The 27,507-nt window shown below is 41.4% G+C and overlaps 1 long non-coding RNA gene and 1 other non-coding gene across 2 annotated transcripts in view; both read right to left on the bottom strand.

The window, feature by feature from the left end:
- Positions 1-2,857: 2,857 nt before the first annotated feature.
- The window catches only part of LOC120638580, a 72,954-nt gene continuing 48,304 nt past the window's right edge, over positions 2,858-27,507 (bottom strand). Inside the window, exons 2-3 of the long non-coding RNA XR_005660303.1 lie at positions 5,329-5,456; positions 2,858-3,333 (exon numbers count right to left, since the gene is read on the bottom strand). This is a non-coding gene — a long non-coding RNA (uncharacterized LOC120638580). The remainder of the gene's footprint in view (positions 3,334-5,328; positions 5,457-27,507) is intronic.
- LOC114814023 lies at positions 25,177-25,314 on the bottom strand. The gene has a single exon (XR_003761766.1). It is a non-coding gene; the product is annotated as a small nucleolar RNA SNORA7 (small nucleolar RNA).

The raw sequence follows: 27,507 nt of genomic DNA, 5'->3' as shown, positions 1-27,507 counted from the left end.
GAGCTGTTCTTAAGCAGAAGGGCTTAATGTGCTGATGCAGCTGTCCAGGTGTTTAATGTTTTGAGGTTGAAGAAGAAATTCAGGAACAGATCTGACCTGGAAAAGCTGTGAATAGACACGGCCAGTAACCCGGGCATCCATCTTCCATTTACCAAGGGAGGCACCCAGGTTGAGCCAAGAACAGAGCCTGGCTTCCTCAAGTATTCGATTCACTTTTCTGCCTTGTTCTTGTTCTAAATGAAAACACTAGGCTCAACCAACCCCGTGTCCTAACCCAAATCCAAGGCAGCTCAGGGGACTGACTCTCCTGCAGCCATTTTATGTGCTTGGCTAAGGAGTGTGTGGAGAGGAGGATTAAAAAATACTCATTCCCTTCCCTCTCCCTATAGAGTGTCTCTATTGAGATAAATAGGAAATGAGAAAGTTGGGCCTTCCAAAGGGGAGTTGCCATAAAAGGGGTGGAAATATGTTTCATTGATTCAGGAGCATGTAGCAGTGTGCATTCTAAATGAGTCAGGAAAAAAGTCATAATGATTTGCTGTCTATCACAGGGCCACCTTTGCAGTGAGCTCCCCTGAACGCAGTCCAGTCATCTCTATTTCCTAGTGCCAGCCTTCTCAAAGAGGGTTTGGATGGGTGAGAGTAGTATGTATGTTAGTTGCAGCAGCAGAAAAATGAGGCAATTTGAAAAAAAAATGAAAAAGGATCTGAGCAAACACCTCCTGCTGTTTCCTGGTCCTGTTCTTAATCCAACAAAAATGGACACTGGGGATGGGTATTTTGGGGGTTGCTTTTGAGCCTGGTTCCTGTAGAAGCTGCTGGATTGGGTTGGAGGGGGAAAGGCAGCCAGTCTTCCTGAGGGACCCCATAGTATGCATGATTGATGGCTGATGCTTTCTCCCCTATCCGTCTCCTCCTACCACCAAGCTAACACCATGCTTGGATTTTGGGCATCTACGCTGAGGGCAGCTGTGGCAGGATGGAGGACAATGAGGTACATTAAGGAGAAGCAGCGTGGTTTACTGGATAGAGTATGGGCCTGGGAGTCAGAAGGACCTCATTCTAATCCCGGTTCTGCCACCTTTCTACTGTGTGACCTTAGGCAAGTCACTTCATTTTTCTGGGCATGAATTTACCTCGTTTATGAAATGTGGTTTAAGAATGTGAGACTCATGTGGGACAGGGACTCCATCCAACCCGATTAACTTGTATCTACCCCAGCGCTTAGAGCAGTGCTTCGTACATAGTGTTTAACAAGTACCATAATTGTAATAATAAGTCAGGGACAGTTTTTCAGTCAGGGTTCTTGGGTTGGGCTTGGAGTTGAGATGAGCAACATATGGCCCCCACACGTGACTGTGCCATTGACCACTGCTGCCATTTGTTAGGGGCTAAGCATCAGGTGGTAGCCAAGTGGCATCACAGTTAAAATAATTCATTTTCAGAAACATGATTGTCTGTTGTGGACAGAATTGCTCTTATTTTGCAGAATATACTCTCTTTGGATGGTATCCACCCATCCTGACAGGTTTGCTCTTTTCTGTTGTTTTTAAAGTGGCGGACTACACAGCTGTCATTAAATCCAGCTGTGAAAATAAGCATTGGCTCACGTGCTCAGGGCCTTAAAAAAACATCAGGACACCTCTAATGGTATTCAGAGAGCGGAATGTGTATTTACTAACATCCGAACATTCAGTCACATGAATATATTAATGTAGCCTTACTTCCAGATATGCATATTCACTTTCACACACCAGTGGAGATGGGCAAACAGCATCTTCTGGAATAAGAGATGTGAATGGTCCTTGTAAAGTTCAGATGGAATTTGGTTATTTTTTTCTATAGATATGACTAGAGTTCCTACTAAAGTAGAAAAGTAGAAAGAGCATCGGATTGGGCATAGAAGGACTGAGTTCTGATCCCAGCCATATCACCTGCCTATTGTGTGACTTTGGGCAAGTCATTTCACATCTCAAGGCCTCAATTTTTTCATTTGTAAAATGGGATAAAAGTTTTGTTCATCTTAGGATATGATCCCTGTGTGGGATGGGGTCTGTGGCTGTTCTAGTTTTCTTGCATCAACCCAAGTGCTTGGTAGGTAGTAAGCATTTAATAAATGCCATTATTTGCCATGAAATATTATAGTACTCAAAAGTAAGTTGATGTCTTGATTACACAATTACTTGTATCCCCACACACATGTACGTCCACCCTACGGTAGTCACTGATGACCCTTTTGGACTCTGTGAGTGGCATTTCATGTGTTCTATTGGTTCAATGTAACATAATAATGTCACAGAATATGTATTAATTGTCATATCATACTCTCCCAAGTGCTTAGTACAGTGCACTGCACATAGAAAGTACTCAATTGGATTAGTGGATAGAGCACAGGCCTGGGACTCAGAAACACCAGGGTTCTAATCCCGTCTCCATCACTTGTCTGTGATGGTGTGTGACCTTGGGCAAGTCACTTAACTTCTCTGGGCCTCAGTTATCTTATCTGTAAAATAGTGATAAGAGTGTGAGCCCAGTGGGGCAAGGGACTGTGTCCAACCTGATTAATTTATATCTATCCCGGACTTAGAACAATGCTTGGCATATAGTAAGTGCTTAACAAGTACAATAATAATAATTACTATTATATATTCAATAAATACGATTGACTAACTAGTACACCCAAAAAGAGAATTTCTCTGCAAAGGACCCCCGACTCCCTCTTTTTTTCCAAAGTTTTTGTGTTTCCTTCTCAGGTCTCTCTAAACACAGGCTCCACTTCTGAGGTATTGAATTCGGCAGCAGGAGCCAAAGTGAGGAAAGCTGGGTACTTAAAATAAAAATACCAGACACAAAAGCATTCAATTCCATATCCATTCTGGAGAGGGGACTGATCATCTGAAAATCAGACTGTCCAATACAAAACTAGATGAGTGCCCCCCCATCCACACCTGAAACAGGAAGTAGAGATTTTGCAATTCTCCAATTAATTGAATCCATAGAGGTAGAAATGCCAGATCATCTGGGTGATAAAGATCCGCTTGGTTATTCCATTCTGTTAGGTTTTTTCCAACCGATTTGGTTTTCAGACAACTCTGCACCTGTTACCCCTGGAATCCCTACCTATTTGTTTATCTTTACAACCTCCTTGCATTTACTGCTAAAGATTCAGGCTCAAGATTAGGATATTTCCCTAGAGTTCACACCTCATCTGTTCCCTCTGGGGAGGGTTTGTTTTTCCCCAGGGCTGTAAACATTGCAGTAAACAACCCATTTATTCTGATGGTTGGTAAGCTTTGCTCTTTTTCACACCTCCGTGGGAAGACAATGAGAAACCTAAGGAAAGGAGAGAAAAGAAGACACTTAATTCTTCTGAAATCATCAGAATAATATGTAATTGTTCTTCTGATTCCCTGCAGAATCCCAAGTGATAAAAGGACATTCTACCTAGAATACTGAGGGGTTTTTTTTCCAACTGAGGATAATTTTGGCACCACTGTGAGCTCCAAGTGGGACAGAGACTGTGTCCAACCTGATTATCTTTTATCTACCCTCGTGCCTCCTAAAGTGCTTGGCAGATAGTAAACACTTAACAAATATCCTCCAGAATACCATCAAAAAGATGCTCAGTGAAACCTAGAAGAAATGCCTGATCCACTAGGCCACACTGTTTCTCGGGCCATGTTGCTTCTCTTAATTGACATTCCTTCAAATCTCAATGAATCAAAGACTGTCCGGATGTTTTTATTCTGAATTGAGGATGACTCAGGCACACATTACAGCAAATGGCATACTTCATAGAGTACCAATCTCCCTAATAATAATAATAATATCTGTTAAGTGCTTACCATGAGCCAAGCACTGTATTAAACACGGGGGTAGATTCAAGTTAATAAGTTTGGATACACCCCCTGTTCCTCATAGTATAAACAGGAGGGAGAACATATATTTAAATCCTCATTTTATAGATGAGGAAACTGAAGCACAGATACATTAAGTGACTTGTCCGAGGTCGCACAACAGGCAAGTGACTGGGTTGGGACTAGAATATTTGAAATTGGAGTCCTTTGATGGAAGACTCACCAAGTTTGAGGTTTCAAGATTAATTGCTAAGGAACATGTTACTAATCTCCATGGTAAGAATTTCTATAGTGTTCCTTCCCAATCTTTATGTGTCCAAGGTGTCCTTCTAGATGAGGAAACCTGGTTGTGACCTAACTAGCCTTGAAGTCAAAGGCATCTCCACTTTACTCTGAGGAGTATCAACAGCAATTATTGAGCACTTACTGAAGTAAGTGTATATTCCATTAAACTGTGTTGCTTCCCCCTTCCTACAATTAATTTGTCTGTCTCCCTTGCTATATTGTAAACTCATTGAGAGAAGGGATCGTGTCTAACTCTAGTGTACTCTCCCAAGTTCTGGACATAGTAGATAATAAATACTAATGATTTATTGGGGAATATGCCAGAGAAATAAAAGATGCACATTCTGCCCTAAAAGACTTTACAATCTAACAGATGAGAAAGAAGATACAAACTGATGAGAAGACCTTAATGACTGAAAAAATAGATATGAATAAGTGGTTCAATTGACTATATAAATTTACAAATAAACAGATCAATACAGCAGCTGATGGGATGGTATAAAAAGGCAGATGTGAGGATTGATAAAAGAATACTTCCTGAAGGAGATTTTGAGGAGCACTTTGAAAGAAGAGAGTACCATGCAACACTGAGGAAGGAGGATATTCTGGGTAGGGGGATAGGGTGAGTTGTCTTGAGTAAATGAACAGTTAGGAGGCTAGTTTGGGAGTAATGAAGAGCATAAGCTAGGAGAATGTCTTGCCCCACTAGAACATCTAACAACAGTATTTATTTAGCACTTCTTATATGCAGAGCACTGTACTAAGCACTTGGAAGAGTACAATATGATAGAACTGGTAGACATGTTCCCTGCCTTCAAGAATCTAACAGTCTGGTGCTAATCAAGGGGGAAAAACCCTCATTAATCAGGAGGGGAGCCCCTAAGACAGTTTATCCAGCAAACTCACCCACCCCATTTACCAAATCCAAGAGTCAAATATCCCAACAGAGGCCTGTGAATGTTTTATCTTGATGTATGCCTTCAGCATGCAGCCTATCAACAAAAGTCATGTGACTTGGAGAAGGTACTCAACCTACAAGTCTAGAGGCAAGCCCATCAAGTCTCAGAGGTATGTACACCAGGTAATTTTGACAACAGAGCATGAAATGCTACAGCTCTCCTCCACCTCAAAACTCTGTGTTGCCCATGCCTGTGGCTGGGTATCCCTTCAGCACTTTGATACTCACCCCAGTCCCACAGCACTTACGTCCATATCCCTTCTCACAATTCAAGTCCATAGTAATGGAGTGGATCCTGTTCCTTCCTCCAGTAAACTGTTTATGAGATCACTCCCAGCTAATATTAGGCCCAATCACTATGAATATACACAACAAACAGAGAGAGAGAGAGACAGAGAAAGAAAGCATTAATCCCAAATGGTTTCTGTTCTACAGTCTGGAACGAGGCTGCAGAACAAGCTCCGTCACCTTTGGGTGCCCCATTATTCATCTAACCATTGTGCAGAGATATCATATAAAACATGTCCCTTAAAAAAAAAAAAGATATTTGTTAAGTACTTACTAAGTGCCAGGCACTGTACTAAGCCCTGGGGTAAATTGGTTTGGACATAGCCCCTGTCTCCCAGCGGGTTCACAGTCTTAATCCCCATTTTACAGATGAGGGAACTGAGGTACAGAGAAGTTAAGTTACTTGCCCAAGGTCACACAGCAGACAAGTGACAGAGCCAGGATTAGAAGCCTAGAAACTCTATATTATAGAGAGCCTTTTCCCCTAGGGAAGCAACCCACTGACAATACAGGGAAGCTGGGGAGCTCTCCCCTGGGGTGATGCCCACCAGGGACAGTGATGGGAAGGAAAGTATGATTTGTGCTTGCCAGATTGGCACCAGGTCTTTCCTGCAGGGGTTTTTTCTCCTTTTCTCCATTCTCTGGTCGATTGCCGGGGACATGGCCATCCATGCTCTTCCAATCCGGGAGCTCTTGCAACAGGAAAGATCAGCTGCTGGAAAACCCATGGAAGGCCTTTGGGGAGTGCCATGGCCGCGAGGTAATCAGCAGGCAAAGTTATTATCATTATGCCGCTAATTAATTCCCAGCTCATTATGTTTCCTGTGGCTAATTTGTACTCGCCGCTGATTTGATTAAACTCATCTCTATGCTAATAAATGTGTTTTCCATTTGTTTTAGCGACTGTAGGAAAAGGGTTTGATATTTACATATTTTGACGTTTATCAAAGAAATCGCAGCATCTGAATTAATTTCATCCTGATTTATAAGTTTTTAAAAAGGAAATTTAAGGGTCATGCCTAATTTCTATTTTTTGGTAAGCAAAGCAGGAATTAAGGGCTCACTTCCCCTTCGCTTCTCTTGCCATTGTCCCACCCACCCCCGCAATCGTCTAAATCATCATAGTCTATTTTAAAATCTCTCCCCACCACAAAGCTGTCCTCTCTATAATGATCTCTAAAGAATCTAGAGCAGTTATTTATAAGTCTGACTCCTCCTATGATCTCACATGGACACAGTCTTTTCTAGAAGGAATTCTCCATTTTCTTCAGGCCAAAGCGCCTACGGTCAGCAGTGCACAGTTATTCTCTTTTCGATGGAAGATTCTACATGGATGTTATCCTTTCTTTCCTTCGTTCTTTGCTATTCCTGGAGCACTGTTTAAGTAGAGTTAGTGTGTCACAATTTCATTCCCTTCACAGAGTGCTAATAGTTGCAGTGAGAAGGGGGAGTTATTTTGTAGTTTAAGTTTTCCAACATCTATGAAGATGTTTTCTCTGAGACACTGTCCTAATCTAAAGAAAGATTCAACAATAGTTCTAAGCCTCTGCGTTCTCTCTTGAGGTGCCCTGACAGCATTTGAAAGAACTTCTCAGTTTGAGACTTTTAGAAGAAAGGAGAGAGGCCTGTAAGGTATGCACATCTACATCTCTCCAGGTTTTCTTCCACTCATGGCAGTAAGTGCCGTAGACTCTTCCATCTAGCTCTCAGGATTGATCATTGCTTCTCATATCAGGAAATATTAAACTAGCTCCATTTCTATTTCTAAGTTAACTCCTCCCTCTTCCTACACCATTCCCACCCCCCAAAAAATAGTTGGACATTTTTAGGAAGCTATATACTTCCTTTAAATAATCTCATCGCAACCTCTAGGGGATAAAACAAAGGAGAACAGTCAATTGTGTGAAATCCAGCAGCTTAACTTGTCTTTATATAGGCAGAGCCAGAGCTGCCTTTTAGGGAATGTTAGATGGGTGACAGAGCTTGGAAGCCTGGGTCATAAACTAGTTCTCTTTCATCTCAAAGAAGGAACAGAATTCTTGAGACTGGAACCCAGTGAAATCCAACGTTTGGAAAGCCAGCTTGTTGGCAGAAGCGTTTCAGGAAAATTGCTGAGGCCAAAATGCTATTTATTGGGTACTGTGCATTAAGGTAAAAAAGATTGACTAATGCAGGATGGAAGAGGAAGTAAGGAATAAGAAATCAACAGGCAATGTCCCCAGAACAACATGGGCTCCTGCCCTTATGAGGCAGAGATAAAATTCTCAGGCTGCTGGGTACTCACACCCCTCTCTAGCATGTTTGCCCTATGTTTATACTCTACTAACTTCCTTCTAACTATTATTAAAACCTCTGTCTATTTAAAGCTATAGCCAGAAGCTATGTCTGTCTTCCCCACTTGACTGTAAGCTTCTGGAGATCAGGGATGTCTATTCACTGTACTCTCTCAAGCGTTTAATACAGTGCTCTCTGCACACAGTAGGCATACGTTGTGTTGACTGATAGGCACAAAGTGAGCTATACCCAAGTCCCTTCTGGCCACAGAGACAGGCAATTTAGCATCTCTGGGCCAGATGCAAAAGGCAGATTCAACCAGATGATGTGGCAGAGAAATTCAAATTGGCAAAAGGCAGTGGCCCAAGGTAAAACTCAGCCAGTGTTTAACTCCCACTCTTTCAGGAAGCATCTTGGGATTTACACGAGCAGAACTTTCCATGACTATTCAATGTCTCCTTTCCCGCCAAATCCTAACTTTCATCTGCCAGGTTGCAGAATGAAAACAGCCACCTATTAAAGAACCCCTGGACAGGCTATTCAAAGGAGTTGGGTTGTTATCATCTCACAAAAAGATTAGACAGATTTTTGGATGGTTTTAGGGCATTTTTTCTGGTATTTGCTAAGTGCTTACTACAAGCCAAGTACTTTACTAAGCGCTGGGGTAGATATAAGGCAATCTGGTTGGACCCAGTTTATGTCCTACATGGAGCTTACAGTGTTAATCCCCATTTTACAGATGAAGGAACTGAGGCCCAGAGAAGTGAAGTTATTTGCCCAAGGTCACACAGCAGATAAGTGGCAAGGCCAGAATTAGAATCCAGGTCCTCTGACTTCCAGGCCCATGTTCTTTCCAATAGGCTATGTTGCTTCTCCTACCTTTCTCCTACCTACCGACTGGAGGCTGGACCAGATGACTCTTTGAAGTTCCTTTGAGCCCTGAGGTTTTGATTTTCTCATTTCCTCTGCAGACATTTAGTTGACTTGCTGCCATTTTTTTAAATGGTATTTGTTAAGTGCTCACTATGTGCTAGGCACTGTATTAAGCACTGGGATAGCTCTATCCACTAGGCAACTTGGTTCTCTGCTCTGGAAAATATCTCCACTCTATGAACCCTGTCCCACATCCTTCCCACTCATAAGAAAGGGCATAGAGGAACTTGATGACTTCCTAAGTTTTCTTTTGGAACATTGGCCTTGTGCTCTCTCTCAGAATGCAGTTCTACTGTCATTTACAGTCAAACTCCAGGGAAACCTGACTGAGCTAAGCCAGTTGAAAATCCAATGACTTTCCGTAGTATCAGACTCTGTGCAAGGGAGATTGACACAGTTGAGCAGGAACCCTAGAGTTCAGGGAGAAGCCAACACAGGAATGTAGCTCTGTGTTTAATGAATACAAAGGACCACAGACACAGCTAATTCTGAACATACCCTACTGTGCACTGAGCAATTTAAATGTTCTTAAATTTTCAGCACTTCCCCATAGCATGGATTTGGCCTTCAAGCATTTTATGGGGATTTAATATGGATTAAAGATCAGTATGTAAAATTAGAAGGACCTTGGTCTTTAATAAATGATTAAATAAAGACCATTAAATTGACTGCAGAAATGAAGAGGAATATAGACAATTAGCCTAAGAAATAGGCATGATGATCTTATCATCTTAGGCTGCATTGGCAACACTCTTGGAATGGGCTTTCCTTTTCTGCTGATCCCAACTCAGTGTCCACAGTTTCCTCCCATCCAATATGACACCTGTAAACAACAAAGTACAGGAGCCTGCCACCAGCCTTCTATCAATTAATAATAATTACTGACCACTTACTCTATGCAGAGCACGGTATGAAGCACTTGAGAGAGTATAACAGAGCTAGACACCACCCCTTAAAGAGTTTACAATTTAACCAGGGAGACAGGCACTAAAATAAATTACCAATAATAATAATATTACTTCAATATTGTGATATTTGTTAAGTGCTTACTATGTGCCAAGCACTGTGCTAATTGTTGGGGCAGAGCAAGCATTAGAACCCAGCTCTTACCCTCAGGTCCGTGATCTCCAATTGGCCTAAAGGGAAGCAATGTGGTTTAAAGATATGGGCATAAGTGCTTTGGGGTGGCATGGGGGGGGCGAGGGGAGTGTGTGTGTGTGTGTGTGTGTGGTGGGGAGGGATGGAAGAGTGCTTAAGTGATGCAGAATTGCTGAAGCGGCAGTAGCGTAGGAAGTGGGATGGGGAGTCGAGAGCTTAATCTGGAAAGACCTTGCTAGTTGGGGGTAGGCCACTGCAAGCTCGCCTTTTCCACATAAAAATAGGACTTCAGCTCATTGCCCTCACCCCTAAAGGAGCTCTTCCTTGGGAAAAATCTCACTCTAAGCAAGTAGATTATATTTAGATTTCTCACTTCTCGCTTTATTTAATTCTCTCCTTTTCCCAACGACACCCTATGAAGTCATAAAGAGTAGATATGGGCAGTTTAGAAGCTTTTTCCTCCCTTTAAGACCCATCCTTTTAAAGGGAAGGAGTTGGAGGGAAAGGGGAGGAGACTACACTGAGCAAACCCACCTTTTGGAGTGTGGAGGCAGCTTCCAGAGCCCCACCTTTATGAGCAGGGTAAAAGTCCTCTTTGCCTTGGAGATCCAAAGCCTTTCAATTTTACTGGAAAAAAATCCTTGAAGTCATTAAAATGAGGGGAAAAAAAACTTACCTAGTAAATCAGAAAGGGGTTCATTCAATCATTTTTCCATCCCCTGCTTAAATGCAATCAACTTCTGTGGGGGTAGAGGTGTTAAACCACGGAAAAGGGAGGAGTCATGTTACCAAATTTGTCACCTTGTGATGTAAATGAAGAATGAATGGGACCAGATATCTAAAACCAAGGATCAGATGAGCAGCAGAAGCAACAGAAGTTAAAGCTGTAGTAGAAAGCACAACGCAGAGCACACTGCAGCAAAACACTGAAATTAACTCCAAAGCTAATATTGGAGCAAATGAGATTACAGACTGCACCCTGCATATTAATGAAGGAGCGATCCTCCTTAGTAAGAATTCTTGCCCATTCTTCACATTAAATATCTAAGAAACACTACCCAGACTAGGAAAAAAAAGAGAGAAGAAACATTTCAGATTCTTAGCTTCATTTCTCCTCTAGTTCAAGGTCTCAGAACAAGACTCTTACACATTGGCACAAAACTCACCCAGAGACCATTTTCTACCCGACACTTGACTCCAGACTCTTTGAGACAGTTCACTTATGTTGGCTTAGGGTGGATACCGCAAACCTGGGGCTTTTTCTTTTTTCCAGAAAAAATGAAAGGCGTTGGATCTCCAAAGCAAAGAGGACTGTTATCCTGCTCATTTGGGAAGAACTGGAATTTAAGCTCTAGCTGGAAACATTTCCACCTTGGTTCAGAAACCTCTTTTCAAAAGAGCAGTGAGACCAGTTTGTTTGTTTGTTTGTTTTCATTCCTTGATGCGTTATAGATCTTGGCTATGAACTGGGCTCAGATAAACCAGTGGGGCTGTCACAAACCCAAACATTTGCTGACTTAGTGACATCCTCTACCTGAAAATCAGCTGCCTTTGATCTGAAATCTAAAACACCCTCTGGTCCCTGGATACATTCCTCCTCCCCTACTCCCCAACTCCAGCCGCTGCAATCTGAGCACCTAAATGCAAGAACACTCTTAGAAGTCAGAGTTAGGTCTGTGGCCCAGAGAATTTCCTTTATGACAGGTAGGCAGTAGGGAATCAGCAGGAATGTTGCCTTGAACAATAATAATAATGACTGTGATATTTGTTAAGTGCTTATTGTGTACCAGGCACTGTACTAAGCACTGGGGTGGATACAAGCAAATTGGGTTGGACAGAGTCCCTGTCCCACATGGGGGTCCCAGTCTCAATCCCCATTTTACAGATGAGGTGACTGAGACACAGAGAAGTGAAGTGATTTGCCTAAGGTCTAACAGCAGACAAGTGGCGAAGCTCTTATTAGAACCCATGACCTTCTGACTCCCAAACCCGTGTCCACTACGCCATGCTGCTTCTCTGAAAGAACTGGGCTAGGGGCAGTATAAGCCCAGAGTCATAAACCCAAGAAGGAACAGGACACTAAAATGAGGGAAAAGCAGGTCTCAAATCTTAAAGAAAATGGATTGAAATTGGAGTTAACCTGGATGTCCAAAGGGAATGCAATTTGGGAAAGGGAAAGGCACACAACTGAAATGAAAGGTCACATAACCCTCCCTCCTACGCCTTAGCCACCATCCACTCTAGATTTGTGCAAATATTTTGTTTCCTAAAAGAGCACTTACCATTTGTTACCAAGTTCATCCTATTTCCCCCACATGCAATCTGATGAAAAGCCCCACCCCAAATTCTTCCAAATAACACCCCGGCCTTTGGACCAGTCCCCAGAACTACTCCATCCACCCCCCTTTGCATGCCCCTCGTCACTTCAAATCTAAGTCCCTTTTCCCTTTCTTCTCTGTGGCTGCCTGGCAAAGTGTGCTGAAATTAATTGAGCACAGTAGGCACCACCTGTTATAAGTTCTTTAGCTCTTGTTATTCCAATAGCAACTCTTACACTTGGCCTTTTTGACAGTTTCATGGAGCTGGAAGAATGGGACACAAGCTCTGTCTTCTGTTGAACAAGAAAGGCAAGTAAGATCTGAGAATAACTCGGGAATCGGCTTGGAGGAAATGGGGACAGGGAGATGAGCAATGGGTGGGGTGGGATCCAGTGGTACAGTGTGAGGGCTAACTTAGACCGTTATTCTACTCACTCTGAAAATAGCTCAGGAATGTTTTATCATAGGGAAAATGGGCCATGGGTTCTTCCAATCTAAGGAGACAGTTTTAAGGTGTTCTTTTTGACACTAAAGGAGTTAAAACACTTGAAGACGATACCAAGAGTGGCTGTGGAATCTCTGTCTCTGGAGATCTGTAAAATTAGATGATATATCTATGTTTTCCAGATGGTTTAGAGCTATACCAATCTAGAACATCCCCTAGAGTTCCCACTGGGTAACGCCATTTTTACAGATGAGGAAACTGAGGCCTGGAGAAATGAAGTGACTTGCCCAAGATCACACGACACACAACTGGCAGAACCCAGGCTTATGCCCTTTACACTAGGCCATGACTGCAGACTGGTACCCAGGTCCTGCTCTCCGAGATGGCAGAGAAAGAGGGAATGTGAGGGAAAATGTGGCTGTAAACTCTACTGTATTTTTGATAATAGAAAAGCGGTGCTGAGATGATTTGGAGAATTCTGGGTTTCTATCAGTCAGAATTCACCTCTATCCCATATTTTTTGATCCACTGCAGCCCATTTCTACTCCAAATCTGTATCCAGGTTTCTATCCCATGAAATCTTTAAGGAAACAGGTCTCAAGCCATACTATTTTTTGAGCACCCAGTGTGTGCATCCTAGGTCCTGAGAAGATAAGACCTAGCTCTAAGGAACTCACAGCCTAAGGAAGGAAAACAGAGAACATAGAGGAAAAGAGGACACAGAAAAGACAAAAACATTGGGAAGATATAAAACAGAAGTGACTGAAGCAAGAAAACTATATTAAGAGCAACAGAAACAAGTAAAACACATAGAAATTTGCTTAAAGTTAGAGGGGACTAGAATGTCAATGCTGTGGAATGAGAAACTCATGCACTTCCCTTGAGGTTCTCTCCCCTCAGGGTGAGACTCTGTCCCAGAAAGTATAGGCTCTAGAAAGTTTATGGGAATTATTAAAATGATTAAAAAAGATCTATTTTTCTGTATTTTGGTCATACTCTGCATTTCACCCCCGGCTGACAGTCAAATCCAATCAGGTCACTCTCAAACGATTCACAGTGGCCAGTTCCAAATTATTGAACCTTTGGCTCGACAAGACAAAGAATCATCTGGGATAGAGATTAGATGATTTTTCCCCTAATTTTAAAGGTTTTGGTGTATTTTTGACATGTGTGAGAACTAAAGTAGCTTTCTACTTTTCATCCTCTCAGACTGAGCTGCCCTCTTCAGTGACTTAAAATATTCCAGACTAAAGTGTCCAAACATTCCGATTTGGGTGGAGCAGTCAAGTGTCTGAGGTTTTGCCCTGCCACGTGAAAGACCTAAGGCGGGCCATATTAGAGACTTGCTATTTGGGCATAGATAGTGGGGCAGAACTCCTCAACACCAATACTGAACTGGCTTTTCTTGGCTGCAGATGGAAGTTTGTGGCATCGTTGGAAACACCTCATATGGTTGTGCTGGAAACTGTTGGGTGACATGCTACAGGCCAGGTCGTATGCTGTATGGCCAGGCAGCCAACACTGCCCACTGTTTGCCACCAACATGAACAACTGAAACATGCTCCTCACTGCCACTGCTACTCACCATCTCCCAGCTGTCTGTCTAGGGTGGAATAACTGCTCAGCCTCGGGCCCAATAGCAGGCTGAGGCCAGACAGCCATGGTCAGCAGAGGTGGGGGCTGGTGCTTCGAACTCATCAGCCGAAGAGATAAATCAGTCATCCCTTCCCTGACATCTTCCGACCCTCGTCTCTATCTCCCTGCATTTTATTTCTTTCTCCCTCTCCTTTTTTCTTCCTTTCCCAATCTCTTCTCTTTTCCCTTTTTCTTCTCAATCCCCCATCCCTTTCTCTTTTTCTCCTGTCTCCCAGCTAGATCTCACCCCTTGCAGACCCCACCCTTGAGCACGCAAAATCCCCTACTGAGTGGTGCCTGATAATAATAACTACAAAAAGCCAAGAGCTAATGTAGATACTAGATAATCAGGTCAGACACATGGAGCTCATAGTCTAAGTAGGAGGGAGTAGAATTTAATCCCATTTCACAGATGAGGAAACTGAGACCTAGAAAAGGTAAAGCACTGGGGCCTAGTAGAAAGAGCATGGACCTGGGAGTCAGAAGGACCTGGGTTCTAATCCCAGCTCTGCTAGTTGTCTGTTGTGTGACCTTAGGCAAATCATTTAACTTCTCTGTTTCTCAGTTCCCTTATGAGTAAAATGGGGATTAAGACTGTCAGCCCTATGTGGGACAGGGACTGTGTCCAACTTGATTATCTTGTATCTACTCCAGTGCTTAGTACAGTGCTTGGCACACAGTAAGCACTTAACAAATACCACAATTATTATTGTTGTTTTTATTCTTCTTATTATTAAATGACTTGCTCAATCCATTAACTCCAATCCTCAAACCCTGGTAGATATGATTCCTGACACTTTCAACATCCACAGAATATTAAGGGAGGGATGAATGGCAGCTGGCAGTCCTACCTCTGGATGCTCAAAACAGGGCTGCACCTGAACAGGCTGGAAACACAGATCACAGATCACAACTCAGAAAGGCAACACCAGGGCTCTCGGTCTCAGACCTTTTTGAGGAACCAGCTTTCACTTTGCCCTGGGCTTTTGTTTATCATTCTCTAATGAAATCTGACAGTGTGGGCTCCCTTAGAGGGTTACATGGGCACTTTCCGTCCTGGCATTTTAATTTACCTTCAACCAGCACTTTTCAGAAGGGTAGAACTAAAAAAGAACTTGGCATGGCCATATTCGCAGAACAACTTGGGGCATGAAAGGCAGGAGTTTTATCTCCTTTTAACTCTTGAGTTGCAATTTTGCTGAGCGGGGTTGAGGTTACAGAGAGGTTAGCACTTCCTTCCAAATCCTCTTTCTACAAAAATTAACCATTCAATAGCAGCCCAAATGCTCAGTGTGTTTTTTCTCTGGGTGAAATGGTTTCATCAATATTTTATTAATGTTGGTTTTCATGCTGCGACCATCTACTATCATCATGACAGCAGAGGTCCCAACCTTTATAGTTTATTAATCCCAACAGTTACATTCAAATAATGCTCAGGGTCTGACTCCAACCCCACACAAGCTAGTAAATTCAGAAATAAAGCTCACTGCCTCATCCCATTGTGTGGAGGCATTACAGTTTATATGGGGGTCTTTTTCTCCCTTCAGTGCACACATGCGACTCTCATTAATTCTATGCATATGTGCAACTCCCATTAATATTAATGGGAGTTATGTGTGTGCTTTGCAAGAAGACCCTTTAGCACGCAAAATCCCCTACTGAGTGATGCCTATATTACCTGTCACAATGGGATGACCGAAGAGAGCAGTTTTAGTCTTAACAGTAAATGTCCTCCTTCACTGGTGTGACTGAATGTGCATTTGGGGTGGGGAGATGGGGCACCTGGAGAGATTACATTCAATTTAAAAGAAATAGCAACAGCTCTTAGCTCTGACAGAGCTGGCAATGACTGGCTAGGTAATCAGTCCTATTTGTCCATAGGAGTTTATTTTCATTTTTAGTTTAAAGCTCTTTCCAGGTCATGGTGGCTGAATTAAATTGATTTGCTGGCATTGTCTCTTCACCCACAGTTTTTTAGATCCAGACAAGGCACTAAATGTCACAGAGAGACCTGGTGATCAGATGCCCTACCAGTGAAGGGTCTCATTTGCAGTTATCAAAATGCTTTGGGGGCACAAATGGATGAAAGATTTGCCTTTTCTCTCCCGTCCCCCCAACCCTGTTATTTCAGGGGAAGAATTTCATTTTTCCACCTCCCCTCCTTCTACATCCTACCTCCAAAGGGCTAGAGTTTCTAGGCACAGCTAAAGTAGATGGTTTTGGCAGTGTGGTGCACCAGAAAACAGTTCCCAGGAGTCAATGAAACTGCTAACTCAAAAACCATTTGTTGCATCCAGCTTCTCCTGACTTTCCTAGTCAGGAGACCCCCATCTCAACCAAACAGCATTGCTCAACCAAGTCCTTAAACAGCATTCAAACATTAGTCCTGCTCAATCCCAGAGGAATACTCTATCTACAATCCTCTCACAAACCTCATAACTCAGTGTGGCCTAGTAGAAAGAGTACGGGCCTGGGAGTCAGAAGTCCTGGGTTCTAATCCTGACTCCACCACTTGTCTGTTGTCTGACCTGGGCAAGTCACTTAACTTCTCTGTATCTCAGTTTCCTCATCTGTAAAGTGGGGTTTCAATCCTACTCCCTACTACTTAGTCCCTGAGCCCCATGTGGAGCAGAGACTGTGTCCAACCTGATCATCTTGTATTTACCTCAGCTCTTAGTACAATGTTTGGTATTTAGTGAGTGATTAACAGATACCACTTGTTTGCTGTGTTAGCTTGGGCAGGTCACTTAACTTCTCTGTGCCTCGGTTGCCTCATCTGTAAAATGGGGATTAAGACTGTGAGCTCCATGTGGGCCAAGGACCGTGTCCAACCCAATCACCTCGTATCTACTCCTGCACTTAGTACAGTGCCTGGGACATTGAAAGTGCTCATAAAAATCACAGTTTTTTTTTATTATTATCATTATTATAGTAAGCATTTAACAAATATCATAATAAGTTAAATTCCTTCCAATTCTGAACTCACCCCCATTGCCCTCCCCGCTTCCAAGTGGCATTCCTTTCCAACAAATCCTTCAGGTTCTGGTGCTGTACATAAAGGTCAATGCTAAATACTGACAGAGGCTATTTGACAAAACCTGCTCATTTCCCCCCAAAAAAACCCCATTTTCAAACTCAAAGGCTTCTTAATGGGTCAAATGGGTCCAACTTTCTTTCCTAGCAAGCCAATCAGTCAATTAATGGTATTTATTGAGTCCTTACTATGTGCATAACACCGTACTAAGCACTTGGGCGAGTACAATACAACAAAGTTGATAGACATGTTCCCTGCCCACACAAGCTTACAGTCCAGAGGGTTAATAATTAATTTTGTTGTATTTGGAATTCAGCTTGAGCCATAAAGAAATGGATTTGGGCCCAGAGATCATTTGTTCAAGAGTGCCTCTTAACAATCATGCCATCCTATTAATCACCTCAAAAGCTTATCTTTTTATTTGTTCTCATATGTCTACTTCCTATTCCTAGGGACTCGTTCTCATCAGTTTGCCTCTATCATCTCTTCCCTAGACTCCAAGCTCCACTTGGGACCTGCACAGCCTGATTATCTTGTATATACTCAAGCACTTTCATTTAATCATATTTATTGCACAGAGTACTGTCCTAAGTGCTCAATAGTACATAGTATAGTTTTTGGTACAAAGAAAGTGCTTAACAAACACTCCAATCAGTATTATTGAAACTAAGGGTTAAATTTGTACCCATCTACATCCTAGTCAGAAACAAATTTTCCATTGAGAAATCTCTTCTCAAAGGGTCCCGGGCTGATCTGGCCAGGACCTAGACCAAAAAATCTAGATTAAAGCCAAGGCTACTGAAGCACAAGGTTATAACAAAGGTATGTTTACTCACTGTGATGCTGTTGTGAGAATTTAGGAAAAAAAAATTTAGTTAATATAATCCATTCAAACTTGGAAACAATGCATTCATTGTAACCAATTTTTTATTAATGTCCGTACAATACTCAAAGATTTCTTGTAGTTGTTTTATGTGACCTTCCTGACCCTAGTATTCAAACTATTAGAATCATTTGAGTGCCATTTAAATAATTACTCCTTAAATTAATAATAGGTGCTTTCTGGGTGATAGGTGGATTTTAGTTAATCGCTTCCTTTTTGTTCACAAGAACTTAGAACTAAAAGGGAGCATTGTTCAGGTTTTTTTTTTCTTTTCTTTTCTGGTTTGGATTACCTGATAATTTTTACCTGTGGAGCAGTGTAACCTAGTAAAAGGACCACAAGCCTGGGAGTCACCAGACCTGTGTTCTAATCCTGGCTGTGCCAGTCATCTATTGTGTGAACTTGGGTAAGTCATTTCATTTCTTGGTGCTCAGATTACTCATCTGTGAGTCTTCTTTGTGTCCAACTTGATTAACTTGTATCTATTCCAGATTGTAGAATAGTGTTTGAAATATAGTAAGAGCTTAATCAATCGATTGTATTTATTGAGCAGAGCAGAGCATTGTGCAGAACATTGTGCTCAGTGCTTTGGAGAGGACAGTGTAACAGAGTTGGTATACATGTTCCCTGCCCATAATGAGCTTCCAATATAGAGGGGAAGACAGACATTAATATAAATGAATAAATTAGAGGAATGTACATAAATGCTGTGGGTCTGAGGGAGGGAGGGGTGAATAAAGGATGCAAACCAATTGCAAAGGTGACTCAGAAAGGATCGGAGAGGAGAAAATGAGGGCCTAGTCAGGGAAGGCTTAACAAAAATAAAAATAACAATTAGAATAATAATGATAACGTAACTCGATCTCCAACCTTCTCTAAAAGTGAGCCTAAATTAGATCTAGATTTTTATTCAAAATCACAAACCACATCTAGCTATAAATTCCACCCCTGCACCAAAGACAAGGACTATAATAGGAAAGAGGCTTCATCTGTATCCAAAATGGTATTCCAGAATTTCATCCCTATTCTCAAGATATATGCCTGGTAATTAAAAAGATGGAAACTTTTTATTTAAAAGAATGTGTCCCTTCATAATATTATCTCACCTTACTCAAATACGGAACAGAGAAAATGCCATTTACGGTTAACCAAACTCAGCATAAGTGGCAAAAAAATAAATAGGGCAATAATTCAAAGCCTGCATATCTCCATTCTAAAAAAAATCAGTCTCTTCTATGCACTGTTTTCTATTAGAATATATAAGGCCCTTTGTTGCATTTTAATTATTAGGCCTGTCTATCCACATCATTAAAAATGTTCAGACAACAATTGGTACTAGGACAATATGTCATAAAAGCTCTAAAAATGCTTGTGGCAGCTGTTTGGTGAGTGGGGTTCTATTGATAAACATCATAAACAGCCCAGGCCTTTGGCAATTACCTTTTCATTTTAATATTTCAACCACATTTAAGAATATACTAATATTAATTCACATAGCCAAAGCTGACATTTTCACAGCAGTAAAAAATAAAAATATTATTAATAATGAGCCAGCATGAGGATCTGGAAACCCCAACAAAGGAAATAAAGCAAGGCATGAAGACTCTAATCAAGTTCTTGCCAGTGGCTGTTTCGGTCATCCCTGGCAAGTCACTAAACCTCTTGACCTCTGAGGGTGGGAGTTCATCATAAATACTGCTTGGGCTTTTATGCCCCTTTTCCTCTTCTAAGAGTAAAATATCTCCTCCTGCTTCAGCCTTTTCCTCTACTTTCCAGAAGAACATCTATACAACGAGGTGCAACCTAAGGCAGATGAGAGACGCATAAGAAAGCTTTAAATAAAATGACCAGATAAATTCCAATCATTTCAGTCAATATAGTATACTATATGGTGTTGGTTAAAAGCAGTATAAATATAAAAAGCTCTGAAGCAATAATTTTTTTTAAGAACTCTCATGTGCTAGAGATAGGTGATCAGGGAAAAAAAATCAATATATTGTTTACGGCTTGGAGTCTTCCAAGTAAGGAAGAGCTGTACATGCTAACAGCTAACTACAAAATACAAGAACAGTGCACTCTCACCAGAAATGGAAATAGGAGTCTTTTGTTTAAACTGCCGATTTAAAAGAAAGCTCTTCAGATTGATTGCTGCCTATGTATTTAAAAGAAAGACAACTACTGGCATGAACAATCTCTTGGTATTCGAGTGGACTTTCAATAATGATGTCATTTGGTAGACCAAAGAAAATGAAGTTAAAATCACTTTTATGTGCATAGCAGACCATCTCAAAATAATGCACTTGAATGAAGTCAGACATGGGTATGGCAAGTTACCTCAAAATGTCTTCTCTTTTATTCCAGTGTTTCCAGCAAAGAAAAGGATAATTACTTAAATCTGTTTCATGCTCTTCCTACCTTTCTTGATCTTGCACTTGGGGATGTTATTTTAATATTTCACTAGGGTAATTGTCTTATACATTAACTGCACTCCCTGATGTTTGCTTTATTATCCTCTTTCAAAATGGTCTTTGCTAATATTAGTAGTTTCATCACTTCTTTTGTCAATTTCAACTAAGCCACTGTGTAGGGAATTCCAAGATATTTTAGTTGCTTGGGTTCCCCCTGCCCCGTCCTCGGCCACCCCCATTAAAGCTCAGAAATAACCTAACCAAGGGTAAACTATGGTCCTGGCTCCAAATGCCTTTCTCCAGTATCACTGTGTGATCTAAAGCAGTTCACCCAAGACAATTGTCCAACATCTTCGGCTGAACGTCTGAAGAGTCAGGCAGGGTCACTTCATAAAGAGTGGAATAAAACCCTAGGAGAACTAAAACAAATCTATAACCTTCTTTTAGGGTAAGTAGGAAGTCTCAAAAAAAGCCATGCACCTTAGTCAGAATGTTTTCATTTTCTCTGATCCTATATTGAGACCTTTTGTTGGACTCTATATAAAGTACTGCAATAACAGGAATTCACCAAAAAAAAGTAAAAAACAGCAGATGGGCAAGTCAGGCAAAGTGAGTGACTGTCAGACACAGAAACATAACTTGAGCTAGGTGCCTTTTTCCCACACTACTGCAGAATTTTTTTTAAGTCAGATAAAAGGCAAGAAGAAATGCATGACACCTTATGGGAGGATTGTTAATCCATGAAAACAAAAGGAAATCTTTGTCTAATATCTAATATTGATTACTGAAAAAATTTTCCCTTTTCAGTTTCATTTCCACTGAATTAACTACATTGTAACAGAAATGTTATTTTTTAAAAGACTGTTTTAATTCCTATAAATGATATGCAACTTCCCCCCATGATTGATAGATATATTGTTGAGTTACATTATTGTGAAAGCAGTAAATATATATAATAGGTAATGAATATTATGGGTTATGGGTTTATAAATTAAAGCTAATACAGAAGCTGTTTCTTGACAGAATCTGATGAGATAATGTCTTAGGTTTCACAATTATGCAGTTCAACATTTGGATAAATTATATGAAAGTAAGTATTTAGTACCATTTTTCATAATCGCTATTAATGAGACCAAAATGAGAGCTGAGGGCACACGTAAGAGAGTTTTGACAAGATAAATAGCATATGGGTACTGTTGTCAACCACATAAAATCCAGGCTGCTGAGCCCCTAAACAACAGAAAAACTGCACCGAAAATTAGGACTGCTAACATTTCCTTATTAGGGACAATCTGTCCCTGCTGAAGTTTCCTAGTTTACTAAAAAAGGGATCATTTATAACAGATCCAGAATTTTCTAGGTTTGCAGAGAGCCAACCAAGCCAAGGTCTACACAACTGAAGCAAAGTAGAAGGCAATTTAGTCAAAAGGCCTGAAATTATCTAGGTAAATTCTGGAAAAAGCAGAGCATTGTTTATTTTCATTTCTTTGTTTTGGGTTTTTGTGTGTGTGTGTGTGTGTGTGTGTGTGTTTTGTTGGGATATTTTTGTGGGGGTGGGGGGAGAGAAGCTGGGGAGGGGAGGTTGCCACCTGAATCCTCCAGGGAACTGGACCCTCCTGGCCATACAGGCAAGAGTCCATAGATTCAAGGAATCACCACCCTGAATGAATCATTGGACAGTTTGACACAAGGATGTGGGTATTTCGGATTCACACGAGGTCATACAAAAGCTAAGAAAAAGATAAGCACCAGCTGTACAGGGCTTGCCTTCCTTTGAAAAACAACCAAACAAAAATAGCTTAAACAGCCTTTTGCTCCCCAAGGATGCTTTTAGTCATCTGCAAATAAATGTAATTTTAAGTATTTATGCTTGGAAAGATGAGAATGTTATTAATCCTTCCTTATTAAACTGAATTTTTCAGTACACTATTGTCAGTGTTTAACCGCTTAATGTTCTTTGTGGTGTGCAGTCTTCTGTGTTTTTCATAGAAAGCTTTTCATAGAAGATCTAAGTTTCCTTCAGTGACACAGTTTGCACCGAATGCCTCTTAAAAGAAAATCTTGTATCTATGGGTATGCATTTCCAAATATTCAAAATTTCAATATATCAAAATAATATTCCTGCTTAGAGGCACCAAACCCCAGCCTCAATATGTACGCTAAACAAAGGCATGTTTTTCTATTCGTACACATATCTGAATAGATGTACAACTTGACCAAAGGGTTGAATGAGCTAATAGCTATATAGATCCTAAAGCTAAACTGCAGGTTCCTTGAAACTTTAGATTATTTTTAAGGTTCTTGTATACATCTAAATTTAATCACAAATACAATGTTGGCCCGCGAGAAATACTAACAAGATATGTCATGCCATATCACCTCACTATAGATGAAACCCCCAGAACTATAAATTTATCAGATCGAATCATTATAAGTGATTCACAGACCAGCTAGATGAAACCCCAGAATAAAAACATGCGATTGCTAGCTTCAAAGCCCTGGGCTGCAAGAAGTCCCATTTCCCGTAACCTTAAAGATGCAGGGTACATAAGAGAATCTTAAAAAAAAAATCAGCAAAGCAACAGAAACTACCCGAGAACATATGGGTGAATTTAGTACAGGATCCCCTGTAGGTTTTAGTTGTATAAGTAAATATTAATCAGCAGTGGAGATGGGGGTGGGGTAGGATTGGACACTTAGATCAAAAGAGCGGCTGACGTTTCTATAGGGGAAAGGAGTGCTTTGATGTCATATATTCCTGGTTGCACTGCCTAATGAACTGAAATTGTGACATGGTGACATCCACAAAGATTTGAAAGCACTTGCCACAATAGCATATCTTTGGATATTGCCTTGTTTTCCAGAGACATGTAGCTGCTTTATTACAGCCCAAAAGAGTGGATAAAAAAAGGAAGAGGGGGGAGGGCAGGGAGGAACCTCAACCCAAGAATGAGGTTAAAATATTGATGAGAAAGACAGAGAAGCTTGGTAAGCAAAAGAAGCTGCTTTATTCCAGATCACATGAAAGCTTTTTCTCCTTACGTGCAAGACGGTACACATTAGGCCTATTGCAAAAATACTTCACACTGATCATATAGATATAAATACCAAGCAAGTGGCAGATTATTTCATCCTATCATATGGCAGGAACTGTTCACCTGCAGGGGGAGGGAATGTAATGTAAAAAAACAAAGCATAATAAAGCATCTCTCCTTGGAAGCTCCATTACAGATTAAAGGCAGTGACATTTGTGTTCCAATTGTACTTGTAGTCAGCACAGCAACCCTTCTGCACAATAGTTGAGTCACCAGATCAACGATTAGCTGGCCACTGCAAGTAATAGAGGCAAACATGAGGCTTCTCTGGGCCTCTTTGAGTGCCCCATGGAAGTCACGGATGATACGCTGTGGGTGAATCCCAGGTCAGGGGAGGGAGCTGGCATCCTCCCCAGCTGTGTTTTCACCCATTGGTCACTGTTCCGGCAGCTATTCCAGCTCAGGGTCTGTACCAATTGCTTGGGACATGCTTTCGGTTCTGGGCTGACGGTGCCGAGGTTCTCATCGTGGCAAAGGCCCCGGAAGGAAGGAAATGTTAAACACTGTAAAACCCACCAGGAAAACTCTCTGAGGTAGAAAAATGTCTGAGAGGAATTTTCCTCAACAAAGATCTCCAGCGTAAGCAAGTCTCCCTGTCATTGTTTGAGCGATAATGAATTTCAGGATAAAAACCCCTGAGGCAAGCCAGAAGTGTATAACGTGTTTTAAACAACTTTTCAGAGGCCAATGCAAGTTCTTTATTGAAAGCAGTGTGCTTGGGTAAATAGTAGGAATTATCATTTCTATTACGTTTGTCAAAAGAAAACGGGAAAATACAGCAGAAAATGCCTGATCTTGAAAAGAAAGGGATATGTAATGGAAGAGGGCTGATGATTGATCTCATTAAGACAGAGCACGATATATCCCACTAAATAACACTGTATGTGGTGCTACTGGGTAGAGTAGAGCAGTTTTAATATGGGAGTTTCTCTCAAATAATCTAGGGATGCTCAATAAATTTAGTTGTCTATTTTCTCCCAATATACTTAATTGGGTTGATATTTATTCAGCATTTTGTTTGTTCTTCTTGGGCTCCTAAGGAATGGTTTTCTAGAAGATTAGGGAAGCCTGGCTTTAGTGGGCCTCTGCAGTTGGTTTTACTGAGTACCACCCCCAAAACTGAAAGAAGATTCCCTTCTACTGGCTTAAGGTTGTCTTTCTAACTTATGAAAGACCAAAAATAAATGTTTAGAAATCTTAACGAAAGCCTTCTTTTACAGTTTGAGATTGGGCTCATTACTAGTCAAGCAATTCTTCAACAATTTGTTAGCCCTCAATGAAATATTTTGCGTTATGCTCAAAATTAAGTACCATCAATGATATTTATTGATCACTTGTGTGCAGAGCACAGTCCACCTCAGGAGTACCCTTTTCCTAATTCCATAAGGCCAGGATCAAAGGCTAGATCCAAAGTCAGTCAAACAGAAAGGTAAGGGCTTTGTGTTGTCTTATACTGTAGAGTCGTCTCTGACCCATAGCGACTCCCTGGACACATCTCTCCTAAAATGCCTCGCCTCCATCTGCAGTCGTTCTGGTAGTGTATCTATAGAATTTTCTTGGTAAAAGTACAGAAGGGGTTTACCATTGCCTTCTTCCACACAGTAAACTTGAGTCTCTGCCTCAAGTCTCTCCTATGCTGTTGCTGCACAGGACAGGGGAGTTTTTACTTGTAGCAGATTGCTTTCCACTCACTAGCCACTGCCCAAGCTAGGAATGGAATGGGTAAGCCTCTGGTTGACTCTCCCTCCCATAGCCGAGTCTGGTGGAGTATTGGAAACTCTCCAGGTGCCCTCCTGAGAGGGGCAAGAGGTTGGGGAAATGCAAAAATATTTGCAGAAAAGAGAGCTTAAATACTTCACTCCTACAGATTTTGGGACAATACCCTGTGATCACATGATCCATCTCATGAAACTAAGACCTGCCTGTCAGCAAAACATACAAGAACAATAAATTTGTGTAATTGTAGATTGTCCATCTTTTCTGTTAAATGCTTCATAAAAATGTTTGAGTTGAGCTTGGTCAGCATCTTAGAAAGTTGACAGATAAACAGGATACATAACAGACACACAAAATGGGAAAGCAATTAGCTAGGGCAATTTATGGGAGTGTTGTGTGTGTGTGTGTGTGTGTGTGTGTGTGTGTGTGTATGCGCACACTCAGGCATAAAGATGCTCATATGCTGTAAGTACATGCAAGTCACACTAAAATTTTCAGATATTCAATTTGGGATTAAGTTTACCATTAGAGAATATTCCTGTGGCTGTGATGTTAAGAGAAAGACTCTCGACTGCAGGCAGAGAGGGGATGCAGTTAGGGTTTCTCCCAGAGAGGTCACATCTTGGGCATTAGTCTTGGTTTGGTGGGGGTTGGGGTGGGGGTGGTGCAGCCACATAAAACAGCCTGAAGGAACCATCAATCTGCACCTGTCACCCACTTAAAAGGAAAGAAGGGGCTGGAGCAAAATTAGCAAACACTGAGCAAGAAAAAGGATAAATAATCTACAGGTCTCATGTATCTCAGTGCAGTACATTTCTCTGTGTGACGTCCACCAGCTAATTCTCCAGAGCCTAACAGTGGGTTTAGAGGGAGAACTCACATCTTGCATCAAATGTGTACTTCTGAGATGACAGGAAAGAAAGGGGAAGAAAAATGTAAGCTAGAAGCGCAATTGTTCTCAGCCATGTGGATTTCTGTGGCCTCTTGAGGGCTACTTCTGACAGCTCTATACGCGTACTCAATTAACCAAGAGAGGATTTCAATGCCAGGGGCTTTCAGAGAGACTGTTTCTGTTTTGGGTGGTATTAAAACCCATTTCAGCCAATAAACTGGGATTTATGTCACAGAAAGCACTCTGCCCTATAAACCTAAATCTGACGAAAGAAATGGAGAAGCAGCGTGGCTCAGTGGAAAGAGCACGGGCTTTGAAGTCAGGGCTCATGAGTTCGAATCCCAGCTCTGCCCCTTGTCGGCTGTGTGACTGTGGGCAAGTCACTTAACTTCTCTGTGCCTCAGTTCCCTCATCTGTAAAATGGGGATTAAGACTGTGAGCCCCACGTGGGACAACCTGATTCCCCTGTGTCTACCCCAGCGCTTAGAACAGTGCTCGGCACATAGTAAGCGCTTAACAAATACCAACATTATTATTATTATTAAATGGCAGAAGAGGTGATACCTCAATCTGAGTGGATTGTTGGGAGGCAGTGGGAAGAGGGTAAAGCTCTGACCTCTGAGGTTGACAAATAAAAAGGTGGATGCCCTGCCTCTTGTGGTTTATGATTATTGGGTAGAACTCTCCTGGAGGACCTCAAGGAGGAGGAGATTACTTCCCTCTTCTGCCCTCTGAGGAAAGTGGAAGGGTTTTATACCCAGGCCTGAGCAGCCCCTGTCATTTCAGTGCAGTTACCTAATAATAATACTGATAGTAATACTACTTATAATAATAATTACAAGGGTACTTGTTAAGCAATAACTATGTGCCGAGCACTGTTCTAAATGCTGGGGTAAGATACAAGTTAATCAGGTTGGACACAGTCCCTTTCCCACATGGGGCTTACAGTCTAAATAGGAGGGAGAATAGGTATTTAATTCCTATTTTACAGATGAGGTAACTGAGGCACAGAGAAGTGAAATGACTTAACCAATGTCACCAGCAGACAGGTAGCAGAGTTGGGATTAGAACCCAGGTCCTCTGACCCCCAAGCCTGTGCTCGTTCCACAGGGCCACACTGTTTCTGCTCTCTTTATATAGGACACATTTGTCTTCCTGTACCAGACCTTCAGCTAGTGAAATCTCTTACAAGGGCAGTATTTTTAGAAAAAACTGTCCTAAGAGAAATTAGCTAGAATTAACCCTTTTTTGGCTAATGACAGGTCTGGGTTGGTAATAAAGCTTTCCAATAAAGTGAGAATTCCATGCTGGCAACCGCAATTATACTGTTTTAATCTTATTAACAATATCCTCACAATATCTGTTTAATGTGAGTAATCAGAGATATT

The sequence above is a fragment of the Ornithorhynchus anatinus genome, chromosome 8 (genome assembly GCF_004115215.2).
Source record: "Ornithorhynchus anatinus isolate Pmale09 chromosome 8, mOrnAna1.pri.v4, whole genome shotgun sequence".
Classification (NCBI taxonomy): domain Eukaryota; kingdom Metazoa; phylum Chordata; class Mammalia; order Monotremata; family Ornithorhynchidae; genus Ornithorhynchus; species Ornithorhynchus anatinus.
This window is presented reverse-complemented; position numbering and strand designations above follow the sequence as displayed.